Here is a 13,940-nt window from a genome sequence, read left to right on the forward strand (position 1 = left end):
TGAGGTGTGGCTGCACCAGTGCTCAGCACAAGGGAATATCCCTGCCCTGGTCCTGCTGACCAACTATTGCTGATGCAGGCCAGGATGCCATTGGCCTACTTGGCCACCTGGCTGGCTCATGCTCAGCCACTGCCAACGAGCTCCTCCAGGTCCTTTTCCATCAGGCACTTTTCCAGCCACTCTGTCTCAAGCCAGGAGTGCTGCAAGGGCTTTCTTGTGACCCAAGAGCAGAACTCAGCACCTGGCCTGACTGAACCCCATACAGTTGGCCTCAGCCTGACTGCTGAGCCTTCCTACCTTCCAGCAGATCAATATTCCCACCCAACTTGGTGTTTGCAAACTGACTGAGGGGACACTTGATGCCCTCATCCGAATCATTGATACAGAAGTTAAACTGAGCCCTGCAGAACATCACTTGTGACCAGCCACCAACTGGACTTAACCCCATCCACCACCATCCCAGTTAATGATCGTGTTTTTCCCTCATCATTCCCTGCATCTGTGAGGGTAGAGAAGAGCACTGCTTGTGCTCCTGATTCCTTAACCAGTCATTCGAAGGCTCTGGAATCTCTCTTGATTGCCTTTGGATGTTTTGTTGCAACTTCATTGCTGTCTACCTGAAAAATCAATAATAGATAATAATCTGAGGGCTGTGACAGGTTAGGGAACTTTCTCTTGACATCTTTAACCCAGGCTCTAGGGAGGCAGCAAGCTTCCCTAGGAGGTGGTTCAGTCTGCAGTTTCTTTCTCATTCTCTGTCTCAAATACTCAACCTCTTCACAGAGCTTTATCACTAAATGAAGAAGTTCCTCTACCTGGGTACATGTGAAAGAACGGGACTGAGCTCTCACATGGGTGAAAGCTGCAGGTGAGCTCTGCAGCACAGCTGGGAATAAACCAGAGCTTGCCTGGTCCATAAGGGCATCTGTCTTCCATAAGGGAATGGCTCATAGCTGCCATGGATCCATGAAGGGCAGAAGTCTGTCCCTGAGCATGAAGAGGATGCCTCAGCTCAGCCTGCTTGCAGGGCTGTTGTGAATGTGGTGTTGGGGACATCACACCAAGAGACACACAGGGACAGTCCCAGAGCATGAAGTTTGTCTCAGCTACATCCTTGACAACCTCCTAGTGAGTGAGGGACATCTCTCGAGGAAAGCCAAGGTGAGGTCATTAGGTGAATCAGGGAAAGGCAGTGACCAAGTGTGTGAGCACAAAGCATCATTGTCTGCGACTGGTGAGCTTCCTTCTTTCTTGGAATAGGATCTGAGAAACTAATGAAGTGATTTCCACCCCCTCTCACTTCTGGTGGTCTGACCTCAGAAGGGAGTGGTAGAGAAACCAGCTGGGAGTAACTAGCTATTTAAAATGGATTAATATTGTAGCTGGGAAACTTCCAGAAAGGACTACTGGGGAGGGAACATGGAAACACCCAGGACATTCAGAACCAGCTAGCCAGTGAACTTGGAAAAGAAACAGTGAAGCAAAACGGCCTCTCCTCCACTAATCAAGAGAAATAAAGAATTGAAATACCCCCTGGAACTGATGGAAAATCAGGTCAGGAACAGAAATATTCATGCATTTGCTCTACTGGAGGGTAAAGAATTTCCAAACCCAATTTCTTTTGTGGAAACCTGGCTCCCTAAGGCTCTGAACGAGATGCAGAGAATGTCCCACTGCATGTGGTGTGCTGGTTCAGGATCCCTGCCAGGGCAATCACTCCCAATAACAAGCAAAGCAAAACTGAGCTGCCAAGTTTCAAATGTTCATGGGAGAGGGAGGCTCACGACTGGAGAGAGAGCAATGAGGAAGCATGAGTTCATTTACTTCCAAATCAGAGTGAGTGTCCTCACTTGTTGTGCTGTTGCCTCAGATAACACGGGTTCAAGATAAGTTTCTCATTGTTCTGGGAGCTGTACTGATTCACAGCTCAAGGAAAGCACAACTAAAATTTAAGATACAAGGAAGCAGACAGATATGCCATGGTGGATGAACCTCATGGAAACAGGACACCATCTGGGGCATAGAGGGATGTGATATCTCAGTGTTTGTAGACTCCAGAAGTAGACATGGGGGCCCTTCTATGGAGGAAAGCCTTCACGTCTATGCAACACATGTCATGGAAACAGATCTATATGAATCTGTGTTTGGATTAGAAGGCACCTTTAAAGGTCACCTGGTCTAAACCCCATGCTTATTGCACATTGTCATCTAGGTCAGGTTTCTCACATTCTTTTTCCCAAATTCTCTCTCTTTCTGATTCTTCACTTCCCAGGGCTTCCCTCCCCCTACTCCTTCTTTTTTTATGATTATCCTTTTCCTGACAGTCTCTTGGCTAAAGCCATCTTATATTGGCAATAGTGTTGGTTCAAGTGGAAGGTTGTGCTAGAGATCTCCACAGTCCCTTCCAAGCAGCATTGCTGTGATTTTGGGAGAATGCCAAACTCCACTCAGCCCCAGAGTTTCCCTCTAGATGTGCAATCTCATGATGGTTTCACTGATTTTCTGCAGAGACAGCTGTTTTCTTTCAACTGCTCTCTGCCTCTAACTCATTGCAATGTATCAGAACAGGCACCCAAACAGCCTGATGCAACTCCCCAACAAATTTTTGGGTAATATTGGCACTTCCTCCCTATCTTTGCCTCATTCCCATGGCAGGTATGTCTGAAGAAAAGAGAAGAAAGCTTCTTATTTTTCTTGTTTGTCAGCCTGCAAGGTGAGTCCAGGATTATTTACAAAATTGTATAAAATACCTGCAAATGTTTCAGGTACACTATCTGCTTTTTAAATTAAAAAAAAAATCTAAAAAAAGATACACTGAACAAAAGCCCCACGTAAACAAGAAAAATGCAGCTGACTTTGTATTTTCTGCAGGCTTTTTGCAAAGCAGCCTCTGTGTCAGGGACATCTGAGCTGCTGAGGCACCCAGAGTGGTGTCTCTGGTTTGACAGCATGAGAGTGCCTCAGCCCTTGTTAAACCTGAGGGAACATTTTGCTTTACCAGCCAAGGTTCTCTTTGCAGCACCAGCCGCTGCTCCAGTTCCCCTTCAGTGTAAGACTCTCATTGTCTGGATGTCCTCCTGCTGGTGTGATGAGTCTGTGGAGGTGCCAACCTCTCTCTGGTGAATGCAGGGGCACTGGGGCCTCTGAGCTGTGAAAGGTTGTGAACTGGGAGGGGAGAATTTATGAATACACACACACACACACATGGGCTTCCATGCCCCAGGACATAAAAAGGGATGGCACCCTTGTCACCAGCTTGGCAAACATGACTTGTTTACAGATCAGGGGCTCACACAGTGCATATTCCAAGGAGGCAGGCTGGGGCAGGAGCTGGGAGAGGTCTCCACAGCCCCACTGCACCCAAGCCAGTCCAAGCTGTGACTCAGTGAGCAAACAGCTGAGCACTGGAGCCTTGACTGGACTTGCTGCAGTAATCCTGGAACTTCTGTTTGCTTTCCAAAGGGATTTAGCAGTGAGGGAACAGCCTACACAGGAAGGAGAATGGCAGATAATCTTTGCTTCCTTTTGATATAAATATACTTCCAGAACAGGGTCCCTCAGTGCAAGCATTCCCACAAGAGGAAAAAAACAAACCAAGTTATCACAGGACAGCCGGTAAATGGTAACAGTAATAACAACAGCAGCAACAACAACCACCCTTTCAACTAATTCTTTATTTTCTTTTGTAAAAAGGGTTACTTTGACCTGGCAGAAGAATGCACCAGAAAATGATGTTGCATCATCTAAGGACATGACACCTCTTGTATTTCCCCACTTCTCCTTTCTCTGGTGTTCCATCAGGATTTTGTGAGGCTATTACAGGATGCAAGAGGGGCAGGCTCTGAAGAAATCACTCTGATCTCATGGTGCAATTTATTATTCTGGAAATCAATCCTTGGGAACTGAGGATGCTTTCTCTGAAAAGCAATTTCAACCTACTTTGTTGCTCAAGACATGCCATATAAACTTATTATGCTCCTCTGGTACAAACTTTAAAATGCATAACATGTGGACAAAGACACACAGAAATGTCCCCTTGGTCCAGCTTATGTCAGTATTGTCATACAGAGGCAAAAACTGCCTGCCTTTCAAAAAGGCTTTGCTTGAAAAATGCAGTCCTTGAGGTTGACATTATTTTATCTATTACTGCTCTTTGTGCATTAATTGCTACATGATGTGAAAACGAAATACAAGGACAAAAGGAAAATCTTGTACCGTTTCTTACTTTAGACATTTAGCATAATTTCTTATTACTTTGTGCAGAAGTTCAGTATAAAATTGCTTAGCCTCCAGACACTGAGCATTACAGGTGTTGTAAATGTTAGAGGGTCCACCTGAGAGCCCTGACTATTTTTGCAGGGATAAATACAGGTGAAAGAATCATTTGTAATGAATATCATTCAACAAACCATAGCTTCCATTTGTAAATTGTCCGTGAAGAGATTGTAATTTTCTTGAGCTGCTTGGTGAATCACTTATGGAAATCATTCTTCACTAGCAGCTTCTTGGAGGGCAATTTGCTGGGAGCATTTCATATTCAAAGTTTGCAACTTGAGCTATTTTTATGAGGTGTGTCACTTCCCTGGAAGGATCCATTCCCTAGTTAGATGAGAGTAACTCCTGAAGTTTGACTTTGTGTTCTGTGTGATTCCAGTTATGAATATGAAATTTGAAACTTTGCAAAAGTGTCCTGAATTATTAGTTTGTTATCTGTTTGAAATGGATTTGCTTTTTGCAAATATTGGTAAAACATGGAAAACAAAAACAGCAAGGTTGAAGCAAATTCATTACAGCATTCAAATAAATGTCTTGGCTGCTCTAAACTCCTGAGATCAGGCTCTGTGCTTTTGGTGTGGTGGCTGGTTTGCAATGAGTGGTGTATCATCTTGGGTCCAACAGTTTTTTGGTAAATGGTGTTATTGAAAAGGCAGAGATAAAAGAAAACCCATCAGAGGACAGGCATAAACAAAAAGTGTTAACACTGGTGAAGAGTGGTGCTTCATGTGACTTATTCAGAATTAGTGCCCCTGATACTGCTCAAACACAGCCATTCTGCTGACTTGGGAAGAGCCTTTCCTGATGTCCTTTATCTCTGCCACAGCAAAACTAATTTCCAAATTTTCCTCAGCTGAAACAGTTGACAGGCAGGAGATTAGCTGGAAATTAGGTCATCCAGGAAGAACACCCCTCTCCTAAATACTCCCAGAGATATTGTTCAAACCTGAGGCTGCAGTGGAGGCCTTAATGGTGGATAAAAAGAGAAGAAAGCTCTTTAGACAAGGTTCATGTTTCTGTTGGCAGTGCTGTGCGAAGTTGTTCCAAAATGTGTGATGGTGCCAAGGATCGTGTTCGTTCAGGCTAGGCTTGGCTTTTCCTCTTCATGTCCCCACAATGACAGCTTGTGTTGAAGGTGAGGGAGGGTGGAGTGTGTGGGAACCTGCTGGAGGATTGTTTTCTCCTCACAGTCCTTGGAGCTGCTCCAAGCTGTGCAGTTCCTTGGAGGGGAGATGTCCCTGAAGAGCTGAGGCATGAACCTGAGCACCAAGACAGTGCACAGACAATGCACTCTCCTCTCTCCTTCACAACATCAAACTCAAATGGCTGCCCATAAAAATTTGCCTTTTGCATCAAGACAGCTTCAGGAAGGCAACTGAAAGTGAGGCTTATGGGTTTGTTGAACTGGAAAGGAAACTAAGCCTTTTAATATTTGCCTCTGCACTCTTCCAATCACACAGAGAGAGAAGGCCTTATCTTTCGGTCACAAAAGAAGTATTGGCAAGGCCTCAAGTAATCCCAGCAAGACCTGTTCAAATAAAAGTTTGCAGAGCACAAAGCTGTGAAAATTAACAGGTTCAGAGAGCAGTCAGGAGCATGTACTTCCTGAGAGCCCAGAGTCCCCCTAATGAACCTGAGAGAGACAGATGCCTCTGGCATCTCTCATCCACCTGGAGACAGACAGAAATGAGACAGGCACCTTCCCAGAAGGAGCATGGAGTGTTTAACAGAAAATCCTTAATTAAAGGTGATCAGGATTCAGGGCTCCTACTAGTGGATGCACTGTTGGCCTTCCCCAACCCAAAGGTTTTAGTTAAAAAGGCAGACAAATGAACTACTTTAGCCCAGTAATGATTTAATAAATGCACGTGTCTAAGTAATGATTCCCTGTATTATGCCTTCCTCCTACCTCTATTAAGCCATCATGCCTGGATAATCTAACACTTTGAATTAAGCCCTCCTGGTTTACCCATTCTGTGCTGAGAAATTCTGTGCCCATGCTCAGCAAATTGCTGACCCCTATCAAGTCCCTACAAGTGCAAAATCATTAATTTTATTTATACAAGTCATCCTACAGGCCAGATTTATAGGGCAGGAAAAGTAAATGCACCTGTGTTGATGTTGCAGTAATTTCATTGTGTTCTGCTGGGGAGTCTGCTTAAAGATGACACTTTCATGGTGCAGCTTGATGGGGCTTGGCTACAGAACAGCCCAGCTGGCCAGCAAGCAGGGGTGAGCAGAACAGGGCTGGAACTGAAAGTGGCTTTTGTGGCTCTTCTATTCCTAATAATGCATATTAAAAAAAAAAAGAAAAGAAAAAAATTCATTATGAAGAAGAGGGGAAAATAACTACTCATTGGCTGCAAGAGGATTAACAAGGTAGTTTACCATAATATTAGAGGGGAGGAAGTCTTTTTATGGAAAATTATGTGGGGAAGATGATTATTTTTACTTGCAGTTGTTTTCCTTGCCTCCCTGTTGTTCTTTTTTTCTGTTCTGTAGAGCAGGCTCAGAAAGTGGTACAAATCATATTATTTGCTAATGTGCCAGCCTGGTGAGTGGAGAATTTTTAGTGGTCTGCAAAGAGAACAAGCACAATTCCTGTTATTTGTTAATCACTTCTGTGTGCTTAACTTTCAAAGGCTGTTTTAAATATTTATCTTCCTTTATCTCCAAGGATTTGTGTTTACTTCTAAGAAGAAAATTAACTCTATCCTGGCCAAAACCAGGACAATAATGTTTCATTCCTTCCTGAGCCCAAACCTGGTGGGTATAGAGAAGATAACACTCACAAGGAACGACTTAAGGTCTTTAACTTTCCATTTGAAATCTGAAAACGAAACTCAAGGAGTTCTCTATCATGGTAAAGAAAAAAAAACCCAAACCAATCAAACAAACAAACAAAACCGACAGAAAAACAACAACCAAAAGCCACCCCAAAATTTTGTTTAAGTAGCTTCACAGAAACTCACCTTTTAGCATTTCTAAGAAGTGTGGCAAGTTGCAACTACTGGAAATGGATCCATCACAGAATAAGCCCTGGCTTGTCACAAACTTTTGGTGAACCAATAAATGGCCAGTCTTAACACATTGCATTGCAGATATTGTGCAAGTCTACCAGTAAATAGACAGCCCCAGCTTGCCTGGTTCTTACTCACCTCATTTGTCTGTCCAGAAAATGGGAAACAGCTTAATGAAATTAGAGTACAGTCAGACCAGACTTCAACTCCTTTTTTTTCTGATATGTGACCTTAACTGCCTGTAATGTTGTCGAGTTCCTTTCAGTTTTTATGTGGTGTAAAGGGTCATTAACTGAGTCATTCTGCAGAGATAAAGGAAGACAGCAAACCCTAGAGAGGTTTGGGGTCCTGCTGGACTCTGGGTAGACATCCTAGGATGGAGTATGATTGCATTGGATGTTTCTCTGTGGAATGAATCACAAACAACACCACAATGATAACTTTTTTTTTTTTTTAATTGAAAGCATTTCTTTCAGCTTGATAAATTGGTTACTCTTTCCCATGCAAACAACTCTGATTATTCATTATGGTATTTGTGTATTCTTAATTTCCCACAAGAGTTATATGTGGGATGGAAGTTTTCTTTCAGCATTTGATAACACATTGTTTTAAAATGCCCATCATCCAATCAGGGAGGATAAGCCTAGTGATTGAAGTCAGCAATTATAAAATCTGGATCCTGAATACCTAAAGGTTACAGCTTACAAACAGTCAGATGACAAGAAAATACTGTGTGATACTAATCACTAATCATAGCTTGCTTAAGAATGACATTTCCAGGAATCAGGATCAATCTGCCAATGATTCACTAACTGTAGAAAGAATTAAATTCCTAGCATGCATTATTTGAAGTGAGTGTTTTGATCAGTTCACTATCAAAAGCTGATTCCCATTGGCTACAGAGGAAGGAGGCAATCAAAGTCACCTCTGTTTTTCACATAACTTGTTTTTTTTTCAGTTAAATACTGACATCAAAAGTTTGTCATACAAAGGCAGAGCCTTGTCTCTAACCCTATGTACACACAGTGAAATGCCAGCCCCACTGATTTTGGTGACAAAATTCCCATTCATTTAGCCTCATGTCAGAGGATTGATTTTTATTGACACACTGGGAGCAATTAATTATTTACCCATCAGCCTGAGAGACCATTTCAAAAGGATTTATTTAAGGTGCTGTTCTTTAAGAATCAGTTATCTTGAGGCATGTGATACCTCATACAGTTCACTCTGCTTAAATACCTTCCTCTCAATTAGCTCATGTTTTTATTCAAGAGAGGAGATGGATAGGTCTGTACAGCTGGCAACGCTTTCAGAGTGTGTCAGGCCAAAGGGAAGCTAATTACAGGGAGGAGAGAAAAATGTGGAAAATACTGTTTGCAGAGGGCACTGTAGAGAGGAAAGTTTGTTGTGAGCAGCCCTCTCTCACATTACGCATGCTGAAGCTGTACTCTTCTGACCATAAGATTAATGATGCCAAGCCAAACATTATACCCACATCTCAAGGGTCACAAGAAAACTTCTTTTTTTTAATCATCTGTTTCTCATTTTGCTGGCCACAAAGGTATTTGCTAAGGAACTAGTATATATCTAGGTTTAAGTAGATTAAAATAGAAACATGCCACTGTTTACTGGATACATCTGCTCTCATTAGTATAACTTGTTGCTGTTGGCATGAAGCAGTTTAATTAAAATGACAGCATACTTTTCTGTGGAATCAGAGCCTGGTCCCAGTGGGGCTTCTCAGACAGATGTGGACAAGCAGTGCCTGCTGTGGCGGCTGCAGAGAGAGCCCAGGGCAGCCCCTCTCTCTCACCCTTTCACACAGTCCCTTCAGGAAGGAGCAAGGGCAGAGCAGCTTTTCCACTTATGTTGGACCTGTCTTTTTTTTTTTTTTTTTTCCCAGATATTCTTTATTTACTTTAGTCCAGCTCTTTCCATTAATGCCTACGAATGTTGTATATCTATTGGTGACTTAGGTGTAGGATGCATTGCTTGGTGAGGTACTGAGAGCAGATACAATGCCTGGGATGATGCAGGTACCAGTTCTACAAAAAATAAAGTTGCATCTGCCAAATACTGAAGGAAAGTCTGGAGGCACCATCTCCTCTGTTGTCCATGTGGCTGTCACAGAGGAGGACATTTTTTCAGTACTGCTCTGCCCCAGGAGACAGGTGGGTTCCAGGAAATCCTGTGATGCCTTGGAAGTTATGAAAAAGTCAATTAACAGGGTCATTGCCTTCTGTTGCTGTGTTTTGAGACGATACTTGGCAAATTATGGGACTTAATTTATGGTCTTAGGGATTTTTTCTGCGATGGTGGAGGTTAGAAACAGTGCTGAATCAGGAAACTACTCTGGCATGTGAGAAAGGTGAGTTTTCAAAGTGCATGGTCAAAGGATTCTCCCACTGAAGTCAAAACTGGTGGCCAGGCCACTTTTCTGGGATTTTGAACTGGAATGGGATTTGGGACATGCCCATCCTAACCAGTTTCCCTAGCCAGGAGCTAATGTTTTCTTGTTCTCCTTGGGGAATCCACCCCAGGACTGAAATACAAACATCTGAATCTCAGGTGTGGTTGCCCAAAGCTTCCTGAGGTAGTCACCAGAGAGAGGAAGGTTTCTTCAGGGAGTCAGGGAAAGACCTTGGGGATCATCTTTTCTTGTTATAGTTTACCAAATAATATAAATCCTACATTTCAACTAGAGGATGACTCAGTTTTCTAATGGAATAGGAGGAACTGGAAGATCCAAGTCCTGCCACATCTGCCTGACAACATAATTTCTGCATCTCTCTCTCAGCTCCACCTTGGACCAGCCACTTGCTGAAATTACACTGCTTTGAAGGCAAAGATGCTGTCATCTCCCAACCACTTTTGTTAGGAGAGAAAATCAGCCACCTACTCCTCACCCAGCAAGCAGAGCAGTGTGGTTCAAGCATTTAATAATGCAAGGCTTGTGGTGGAACCTGAGGCCTCTGCTTTCCCTTCTTTCTGAGACAGGAGCACAGTTATGTAGTTGGGTGTTTTCTGGGGTGGTTTCAGGAAAGTGCCCGTCCTGCCCTCTCTCTGGGCAGGTGCCAGCAGGGCCTGGAGACCTGTGCTGTGCAAACAGCTGGATGCACCTCCTCCCCCAGAGGACTATAGTGCACATCTGGCATGGGGAAACTTTCTGCTCCAGGGTGGCCAAACAGCTGTTGAAGCACTTTGGGCTGTCTGGCCATCGAAGTGCAGTAGGGGTGGACCTAGAAAGAAGGGAAGATGTCCTAGTGCTGATGAGCTCTGTGAAGCAATGGGGCTGAAGGTGCCTCTTCTCCCATCCAAATAGCCAAAAGCAGGAAAACAGATGTTGACAGACATATGGGCTCCTGCTTGGAGTCTCAAGGGTGGCCACTGGCAGACCTGGACTTAAAACCAGCAGCCCCTGATGGTCCCATGGGTCCAGAGGCCATGGGATAAAGCTTCACTTGCCTGTTCTACCCTGCTCTATCTGCTTTTTGTTTTTAAGTAGCTCCTCACTGCCTCCCCCTTGGTTAGCAGCATGGAGAAGCAGTGAAGGGGAGCCAAGAGTGTGCAGTGAGGATGTGTTTGTGTGGATGAACACACTTTCCACATATAAAAGTAATAAAGGGAAAATACTACATAAGTTCGCTTGCTGACTGTTTTGCTCCAGTGCCATGGCCCAAGAACAATCACCCAAACTCATCCATGTGTGAAAATTGTAATATTGGAAAAGGCTTCTGTGTTTGCTATTAGTCATATTTCTTTATAACAACTTTCCTCTGTAAGTGGATACAGAAATAACTCTTCAGATTATGGATCGGAGCAGGGAGCTGTATTTGCTTAGTGGTGTAGCTGCATTGATTGGCATCCCCCTGCTCAGGAGAAACGTTTTTAACCAGCCAGAACAACGGATACTGTTGAAAAACCTCCATGGGTTTCACTAACAGCATTCAAATGTAAAAGCAACTAGGTGTTTCAGGAGCCAAAACATGATTATTTTTAATTCACCGTGGTTAGGAATGGTTATTATTTATTGTTTGAACACAGCAGCACCTACTGGCTCCAGCCAGAAATCTGGACTTCACAACAGTAAGTGTAAAAGGGAGGAAAAAAGAGGTTTCCACCCCCCTGAGTTGTCTGAGTCCGAGCAGGAAGCAGCTGGCAGTGTTTGGATAGAACCAGCACGAGGGAGGAGCAGGAGGGAATGGGAAGACTGGTCTGACTGCCCTGGATGTGCTGGGCTGGCTGTGTGGTGTTGGGCAGGCTGAGCAAGGAGATTTATGGAGGGGAGGGAGCTGCTGGTGATGAGCTGAGCATGTTTCTGGCTGGAAGGAAAATGAAATCTGGAGGTGTGGCAGGAGAGGTGTCAGTGCCTCAGTGACACGCTGTAGTTTGTAAGAGAGGAAGATGAGGAGGACACGGGAAGCAGGGGGAGAAAGGACTCACCAGTCGGCAGTACAGTGTGGGATAATGGGATGGGCAGAGGTGATGGGAGGGTGATGTACTGAATTGGAGGAAAAAAACCCAGATTATCTACTTCTTTATGGTTTTTCTTCTTCTACTTCTTCTTCTTCTTCTTCTTTTTTTTTTTTTTTTCCTTTACTTTTTTTATCCCTTTAATGGGAAGTTTTTTTCCAGAAAACTCACCTTTGGAAAAGCTAAAGCTAAGCTTTTTGTCTTGGCAGTTACCAAGCTGGGATGGTTGTGCCAATTTCACATCCTGCCTGCAGGATGCAGGATACCCTGACAGCACCTTTTCCAGCCAGCCCTGTTGGCAAAAGACACCCAGTGCAAGTGGGCATTGGTGTCTCTCCTCTTTCCTCCCCATCCTCACATCCCAAGATCCACACCTCTACCTCTGCTGAACTTGGCTGCAAATCTTTCCATTCTCTGGAAAGCTGTTGTCCATTTTCCCTCTCCTTCAAGAATAACATTGAACCTTCCACAATTGTTTTGATAGTCTGATTTTCTTTCCTACCACAGAAAATGGAAATTATCTACAAAAGTTATTTTCTTCCACAAATATCTAGTTTTCTTCCCTAAAAAGATTTTTTGCTTAGAGCATCATTCTCATGAAAAACTGTGTGGCCTTAGTGGTAAAACTGCAGTGAAGGAAATTATTTTTGCAACATTATTTCACATACATATGGTTAGGAAGAGTTTTGTCTAGGCCAAGAATCAGGAAAAATAAAAAGTAGTTAAAGTCTGTATTCAATTCCATTTTAAGATTTCTCTTCGAGAGCTGTCTCCATATAATGGCTCAAAAATGTCCAGGGAAGTTCTGTCATTTCTGGTTTCCATCTCAGACTGAAACTAAAACAAGCAAGAAGCCTTATAAAAAACCTTGTTCTTATTAAGGGTTTTCCAATTTCCTATGTTTTTATTCTCATGAGGTTTAGATAAAACATCCAGATTTTTTCCTTTTTTAAACAGAAGCCAGACTCAAAATCTACTGAGGTTTCTCCATCACTAATTATAGCATGTATGTGAAATTATTTGCTGTGAAGGTGAAGGGTAGTGTGAAATTAAAATTAGATGCATCAAGAACAATGCTTTCCAGTCTTGACAAGTGTATGGGCTTGGTGCTCTGAAAGATAGTTTTTGTTTTGTCACATTATTTTCCTAAATAATCCAGAAGGATGCAACTGAAGGGGAGTTGTGGTTTTTTTTAGAAAAACAAACAAACAAACAAACAAACAAAAAATATTGCTTGGGGAAAAGAAAGTAATTTTCTGTTCCATCATTTCATTTAATTCTCCCTGCACATACTGGGAAACAGACATGGTATTTTTCCTCTCTCCTCAAAGGAAAAATCCAGATAAGGACAGGTGTTATTTGCCCACTGGAGGCAGGATTCAGCTCAACTGCTGTCCAGGGAGTGAAGGATATGTGTGTGTGAACTGGGCTCGTTCCCTGCTGCCCTGGCCAGGCCTCCCTGGGCAGCAGAAGGGGTTTCTTGGCAGCAGCAGTAGCCACACCACTTCTCCCAGTGGGACTAAATGTGTTTTCCTCACAGGCACCTTGAGCAAAGGTCTGTGCTGCTGAGAGAGGTAGAGAGAGATGCTCCAGAGATGAAACACCCTGGTCCTGGCTTGACAGCCAGCCTTGTTCTATTAAAAACCACATCCTGTATGTATGGCTTGCCTGAGGCAAAGCCCAGCGTCAAGGCAGCGTGTCCACCCTGAAACCAGCTCCTGGCAAATCGAGGTAGGCACTTTGCTCCCTGCCAGCTCCCTGAAAGCACAGGCAATGCTGCTGAGCTCCTCCTAAAACCCTGAGTGCCACATTTCTGTGCTGAGGGCTGGCTTGGCTGGTCCCTCCACCCCTGTGAAACCCATAAACTTATTATTGTGCAACAGCACTTCTTTTTCAAAGTTATAGATGATGGTTTGCTATGTTGGTGATTTTTTTTTTTAACTGTGCAAAAAGTGGTTATTTGAGTTTTTCCCCTTCTTCATGCCATGAAAGCTGCCTGGATAGAAATATCTGGTGGCTGTGAGTTCAAGCTAAACTACTTCAAATTATAAACAAGAGTCTTAAAACACACAGAAGAATCTTACAAATGGAACGACTTTTCAACTCTCACTTTTTAAAAATTGCTACTGGATGGGGTCAGGTAGGTTTCCTAAAGTGTTTGACCTGGAATAA

The sequence above is a fragment of the Vidua macroura genome, chromosome 6 (assembly GCF_024509145.1).
Source record: "Vidua macroura isolate BioBank_ID:100142 chromosome 6, ASM2450914v1, whole genome shotgun sequence".
Lineage (NCBI taxonomy): Eukaryota > Metazoa > Chordata > Aves > Passeriformes > Viduidae > Vidua > Vidua macroura.